Here is a 6442-nt window from a genome sequence, read left to right on the forward strand (position 1 = left end):
CTGACCACCCCAACTCACGCCCTGACCACCCCAACTCACGCCCTGACCACCCCAACTCACACCCTGACCACCCCAACTCACGCCCTGACCACCCCAACTCACACCCTGACCAACCCAACTCACACCCTGACCACCACAACTCACACCCTGACCAACCCAACTCACACCCTGACCAACCCAACTCACACCCTGACCTGACCAACCCCCACACCCTGACCACCACAACTCACACCCTGACCAACCCAACTCACGCCCTGACCACCCCAACTCACACCCTGACCAACCCAACTCACACCCTGACCACCCCAACTCACACCCTGACCAACCCAACTCACGCCCTGACCACCCCAACTCACGCCCTGACCACCCCAACTCACACCCTGACCACCCCAACTCACACCCTGACCACCCCAACTCACACCCTGACCACCCCAACTCACACCCTGACCAACCCAACTCACGCCCTGACCACCCCAACTCACACCCTGACCAACCCAACTCACGCCCTGACCACCCCAACTCACGCCCTGACCACCCCAACTCACGCCCTGACCACCCCAACTCACACCCTGACCACCCCAACTCACACCCTGACCACGCCCTGACCCCAACTCACGCCCTGACCACCCCAACTCACGCCCTGACCACCCCAACTCACACCCTGACCAACCCAACTCACGCCCTGACCACCCCAACTCACACCCTGACCAACCCAACTCACGCCCTGGCCATACTAAAACAAAGACAAAACACAGGAACTAAGGTCAGAACGTGACAATGGGTTTTACCTGGATACATTTAAAAAATGGATCATCCTTGAGGTGTTTCTACAACTTGATTGGTTGTCCCACCTGTGGTAAATTCAACTGATTGGACATGATTTGGAAAGGCACACCTGTCTATTTTAGGTCCCACAGTTGACAGTGCATGTCAGAGCAAAAACCAAGCCATGAGGTTGAAGGAATTGTCCGTAGAGCTCCGAGACAGAATTGTGTCGAGGCACAGATTTGGGGAAGGTACCAAAACATGTCTGCAGCATTGAAGGTCCAAGATCACAGTGGCCTGCATCATTCTTAAATGGAAGAAGTTCTGAACCACCAAGACTGTTCCTAAAGCTGGCCGCCCGGCCAAACGGAGAAATCTGCCGAGAAGGGCCTTGGTCAGGGAGGTGACCAAGAACCAGATTTGTTAAGGACAAGTACAAAAGCATACTAGTTGTAGTTACTGGAGCAGGGCTACTCTTACATTATGGGTGAAGGACAACGTCATCAGCTCACTGGCCTCTTAGTCTGGCGAGCTCCTATTATTTTGGGATGTCTGGGACTGAAGAATATCCAGAAAAGATCCGTAGCCCTCGTAATTTGAGTCTCTGACCCAGTCACATTAAACGAGCATCGGTGACAGCCAGCAAACAGGAAACTCAGCCAACGACATGAGGATTGTCTCCATGTCTAAAACGTGTCTGTGACAGCTACATCTTGGCCAAAATCGCCACTTTGCATGCAGTGTTCAATGGAAATATCAATATAGAAAATGACAAAAAAAAAAAAACAGGCAAAATAAACTAAAATATGTATATAGGAGAGACTGGTTTTGGTTTGTAACCCTGAATAAATTATCTTTAAAACACGTCAAAATGGAGACCCATTTCAAATGATCACTGACAATAACTGTTCCAGACCGAGATGAGCGTCGCTGAATTGCCAACTTTATTTCACTTGGAAAAATATTGTTCCATTTTATTCTGTTATATTACATTGTTGTTGTTTTTTAACAATACAAGAGTTGTGTTAAGAGCTTCTCAGGGATCTGTGTCCCATCCATAGGACAGTTGAGCTAACGTAAAGGCTAATGCCATTAGCACGGAGGTTGTAGTAGGCTAATGCCATTAGCATGGAGGTTGTAGTAGGCTAATGCCATTAGCATGGAGTCTATTCAATAGGCTAATGCCATTAGCATGGAGGTTCACAGTTCCTAATGCCATTAGCATGGAGGTTGTAGTAGGCTAATGCCATTAGCATGGAGGTTGTAGTAGGCTAATGCCATTAGCATGGAGGTTGTAGTAGGCTAATGCCATTAGCATGAAGGTTGTAGTAGGCTAATGCCATTAGCATGGAGGTTCTCACGTAAAGAACATTTCCCAGATGTAATATTCATGTGTGAACATAGTGAATTATAATTGGATGCATTTTACCACCATATCATACTGTGCTATGATTGACCACCCAGATGGTTAGGTCATGGTCGGCGATAGGTGAACATGCAAGTTGTAGCTAGCTAATAAAGAGCTACGTTAAGAAATATCCCGTAGTACTGCATTTTATTATTTTGTACAAAGCGTGCAACACAAGACACCAGACAGACATTACATTTACATTTACATTTAAGTCATTTAGCAGACGCTCTTATCCAGAGCGACTTACAAATTGGTGCATACACCTTATGACAACCAGTGGAACAGCCACTTGCATCTATATCCGATATTGGCAGAAAGCTTAAATTAAATTGGTAATCTAATTGCACTGTCCGATTTACAGCAGCTATTACAGTGAAAAGAATACCATGCTATTGTTTGAGGAGAGTTTAGTTTTGAACATGAAAAGTTATTCATAAACAAATTAGACACATTTGGGCAGTCTAAAATACAACAATTTGAACAGAAATGCAATGGTTCATTGGATCAGTCTAAAAACGTTGCACATACTGCTGCCATCTAGTGGCCAAAATCTACATTGCAGCTGGGCTGAAATAATACATTATGGCCTTTCTCTTGCAATTCAAAGATGACGGTACAAAAAAATACAAAAATAATGTTTTTTTTAATCTTTGTATTATCTTTTACCAGATCTAATGTGTTATATTCTCCTACATTTATTTCACATTTCCACAAACTTCAAAGTGTTTCCTTTCAAATGGTACCAAGAACATGCATATCCTTGCTTCAGGGTCTGAGTTACAGGCAGTTAGATTTGGGTACGTAGTTTTAGGAGAACATTTTTAAAGGATCCTTATTAAGCCCAGTGGTTTGGTTTTAGTTGTCTTGCCTTCAGCCCAGTGGTTAGACATCTTATTGGCTGGTTTGGTTGCTTGGTTAGAGGGGATGTTTCAGTTAAGAGTGGTTAGAGTGAACAAGCACCAAACCAGTGGTTAAGTTGTTGGTTGCAAAGCACTGTATGTCAAAAGTGAATTTTATACTAATAAGTGATGATTTGAATGTACAATTTATATCAATTTGTTTGTAAATATTAGAACATCACAAATAAGACACATTTTGTGGTTAGAGCATTCCAGCTCATGCTAGCTAGCAACTTACTGTTTCTGTGTAGAGGTTGAACCAAACCAGTGGTTAGAGTAGTATGGTGCAGCGTAGAGCAGTGGTTTGTTTTGTAAATGCCAGAGTAGAAAAGTGGTTAATGTGCCGTGCATTGCATTGTATGCCTGTTTATATCAGAATAAATCTCCATGACTGGTGCTAGAGTGGAGTTCATAGTCGAGTGATTTGAGTGAGAAGAAGAGAAAAACATTGCACCCCCACTTTGTCAGTCAGGCGCCCCGTTAACAGTGGGTAGACGTGTCGTCGGGTGGCAGGGTAGTCTAGTGGTTAGAGTGTAGAGGTGGCAGGTAGCCCAGTGGTTAGAGTGTAGAGGCGGCAGGTAGCCTAGTGGTTAGAGTGTAGAGGCGGCAGATAGCCCAGTGGTTAGAGTGTAGAGGAGGCAGGTAGCCTAGTGGTTAGAGTGTAGAGGTGGCAGGGTAGCCTAGTGGTTAGAGTGTAGAGGTGGCAGGTAGCCTAGTGGTTAGAGTGTAGAGGTGGCAGGTAACCTAGTGGTTAGAGTGTAGAGGAGGCAGGTAGCCTAGTGGTTAGTGTAGAGGTGGCAGGTAGCCTAGTGGTTAGAGTGTAGAGGTGGCAGGTAGCCTAGTGGTTAGAGTGTAGAGGAGGCAGGTAGCCCAGTGGTTAGAGTGTAGAGGTGGCAGGTAGCCCAGTGGTTAGAGTGTAGAGGTGGCAGGTAGCCTAGTGGTTAGAGTGTAGAGGTAGCAGGTAGCCTAGTGGTTAGAGTGTAGAGGTGGCAGGTAGCCTAGTGGTTAGAGTGTAGAGGTGGCAGGTAGCCCAGTGGTTAGAGTGTAGAGGTGGCAGGTAGCCCAGTGGTTAGAGTGTAGAGGTGGCAGGTAGCCTAGTGGTTAGAGTGTAGAGGCGGCAGGTAGCCTAGTGGTTAGAGTGTAGAGGTGGCAGGTAGCCTAGTGGTTAGAGTGTAGAGGTGGCAGGTAGCCCAGTGGTTAGAGTGTAGAGGTGGCAGGTAGCCTAGTGGTTAGAGTGTAGAGGTGGCAGGTAGCCCAGTGGTTAGAGTGTAGAGGTGGCAGGTAGCCCAGTGGTTAGAGTGTAGAGGTGGCAGGTAGCCCAGTGGTTAGAGTGTAGAGGTGGCAGGGTAGCCTAGTGGTTAGAGTGTAGAGGTGGCAGGTAGCCAGTGGTTAGAGTGTAGAGGTGGCAGGGTAGCCTAGTGGTTAGAGTGTAGAGGCGGCAGGTAGCCTAGTGGTTAGAGTGTAGAGGTGGCAGGTAGCCTAGTGGTTAGAGTGTAGAGGTGGCAGGTAGCCTAGTGGTTAGAGTGTAGAGGTGGCAGGTAGCCTAGTGGTTAGAGTGTAGAGGTGGCAGGTAGCCTAGTGGTTAGAGTGTAGAGGTGGCAGGTAGCCCAGTGGTTAGAGTGTAGAGGTGGCAGGTAGCCCAGTGGTTAGAGTGTAGAGGTGGCAGGGTAGCCTAATGGTTAGAGTGTAGAGGAGGCAGGTAGCCTAGTGGTTAGAGTGTAGAGGTGGCAGGTAGCCTAGTGGTTAGAGTGTAGAGGTGGCAGGTAGCCTAGTGGTTAGAGTGTAGAGGTGGCAGGGTAGCCTAGTGGTTAGAGTGTAGAGGTGGCAGGTAGCCTAGTGGTTAGAGTGTAGAGGTGGCAGGGTAGCCTAGTGGTTAGAGTGTAGAGGCAGCAGGTAGTCTAGTGGTTAGAGTGTAGAGGCAGTAGGTAGCCTAGTGGTTAGAGTGTAGAGGTGGCAGGTAGCCTAGTGGTTAGAGTGTAGAGGCAGTAGGTAGCCTAGTGGTTAGAGTGTAGAGGCAGTAGGTAGCCTAGTGGTTAGAGTGTAGAGGTGGCAGGTAGACTAGTGGTTAGAGTGTAGAGGCGGCAGGTAGCCCAGTGGTTAGAGCGTAGAGGTGGCAGGTAGCCTAGTGGTTAGAGTGTAGAGGTGGCAGGTAGCCTAGTGGTTAGAGTGTAGAGGTGGCAGGTAGCCTAGTGGTTAGAGTGTAGAGGCGGCAGGTAGCCTAGTGGTTAGAGTGTAGAGGTGGCAGGTAGCCTAGTGGTTAGAGTGTAGAGGCAGTAGGTAGCCTAGTGGTTAGAGTGTAGAGGTGGCAGGTAGCCTAGTGGTTAGAGTGTAGAGGCGGCAGGTAGCCCAGTGGTTAGAGCGTTGGACTAGTAACTGGAAGGTTGCAAGTTCAAACCCCCTGTCGTTCTGCCCCTGAACAGGCAGTTAACCTCCTGTTCCTAGGCCAGTTAACCCACTGTTCCTAGACCAGTTAACCCACTGTTCCTAGGCCAGTTAACCCACTGTTCCTAGGCCAGTTAACCCACTGTTCCTAGACCAGCTAACCCACTGTTCCTAGACCAGTTAACCCACTGTTCCTAGACCAGTTAACCCACTGTTCCTAGACCGTCACATAACGCCTCGTCACTGAACATACTGTGGGCTGTAAAAAACAAGCGTACAGTAAAGTGTGTATTTCGCGTTTGTAAAATTATTTTGATATGAAAGCAGAGGGAGGGATTTATGTTTCTAGAATCGTACTGCAATTGAGAATATGTGGAGTATTTGGCTGTTCTGGCTTCCAGAGCCAATTCAACCTTTCAAAACATAACATGCTACTTGGTACTTGGACTGTAAAGGAGTAACTTTAGGCTCATTTAGTCCAATATTGGGCTAAGCCTAAAATCAGATAGGATAAACACTTGTTTTAAATCATATTGAAAGCAGTACTTTAATAATTATTTCAAGATATTACACCGACCAATCACGGACGGCGCTGGGCCAATGACTGGTCTGGTGGTGATACAGCCTGGATTCAAACCAGGGTGTCTGTAGTGCCACTGAGATATAGTGCCTTAGACCGCTGCACCACTCAGGAGCAAACATGACCTAAATGTTGATTGACTGACTTTGTCGCACATCCTCATCACTATAGTCATCGGCCAACTATAGTAGGTTATAGAGTATCAATTGGGACCCAGGAATGAAGAACTCCCCACGGAAAAACATCCAAAAGCATCATCTTAGTAGCACATACAGTAGACATTTATTGGCAGACATATTGGATTTGCTGGACAGCATGAATTAATTGCAAGTTGTCAACAACAAAAACACCATAACATTTCAAACCCTTAAAATTGGCAGATTTGTGTCTCGTATCCTGAAAATA

The 6442-nt window shown here is 46.9% G+C and overlaps 1 long non-coding RNA gene across 1 annotated transcript; it reads left to right on the plus strand.

Moving 5' to 3' along the window:
• The first annotated feature begins 3732 nt into the window (after positions 1 to 3732).
• LOC127906446 (uncharacterized) lies at positions 3733 to 4944 on the plus strand. The gene is made up of 3 exons (XR_008061388.1): positions 3733 to 3908; positions 4518 to 4670; positions 4703 to 4944. It is a non-coding gene; the product is annotated as an uncharacterized LOC127906446 (long non-coding RNA).
• The last annotated feature ends 1498 nt before the right edge of the window (positions 4945 to 6442 follow it).

The sequence above is a fragment of the Oncorhynchus keta genome, chromosome 12, assembly GCF_023373465.1.
Source record: "Oncorhynchus keta strain PuntledgeMale-10-30-2019 chromosome 12, Oket_V2, whole genome shotgun sequence".
Lineage (NCBI taxonomy): Eukaryota > Metazoa > Chordata > Actinopteri > Salmoniformes > Salmonidae > Oncorhynchus > Oncorhynchus keta.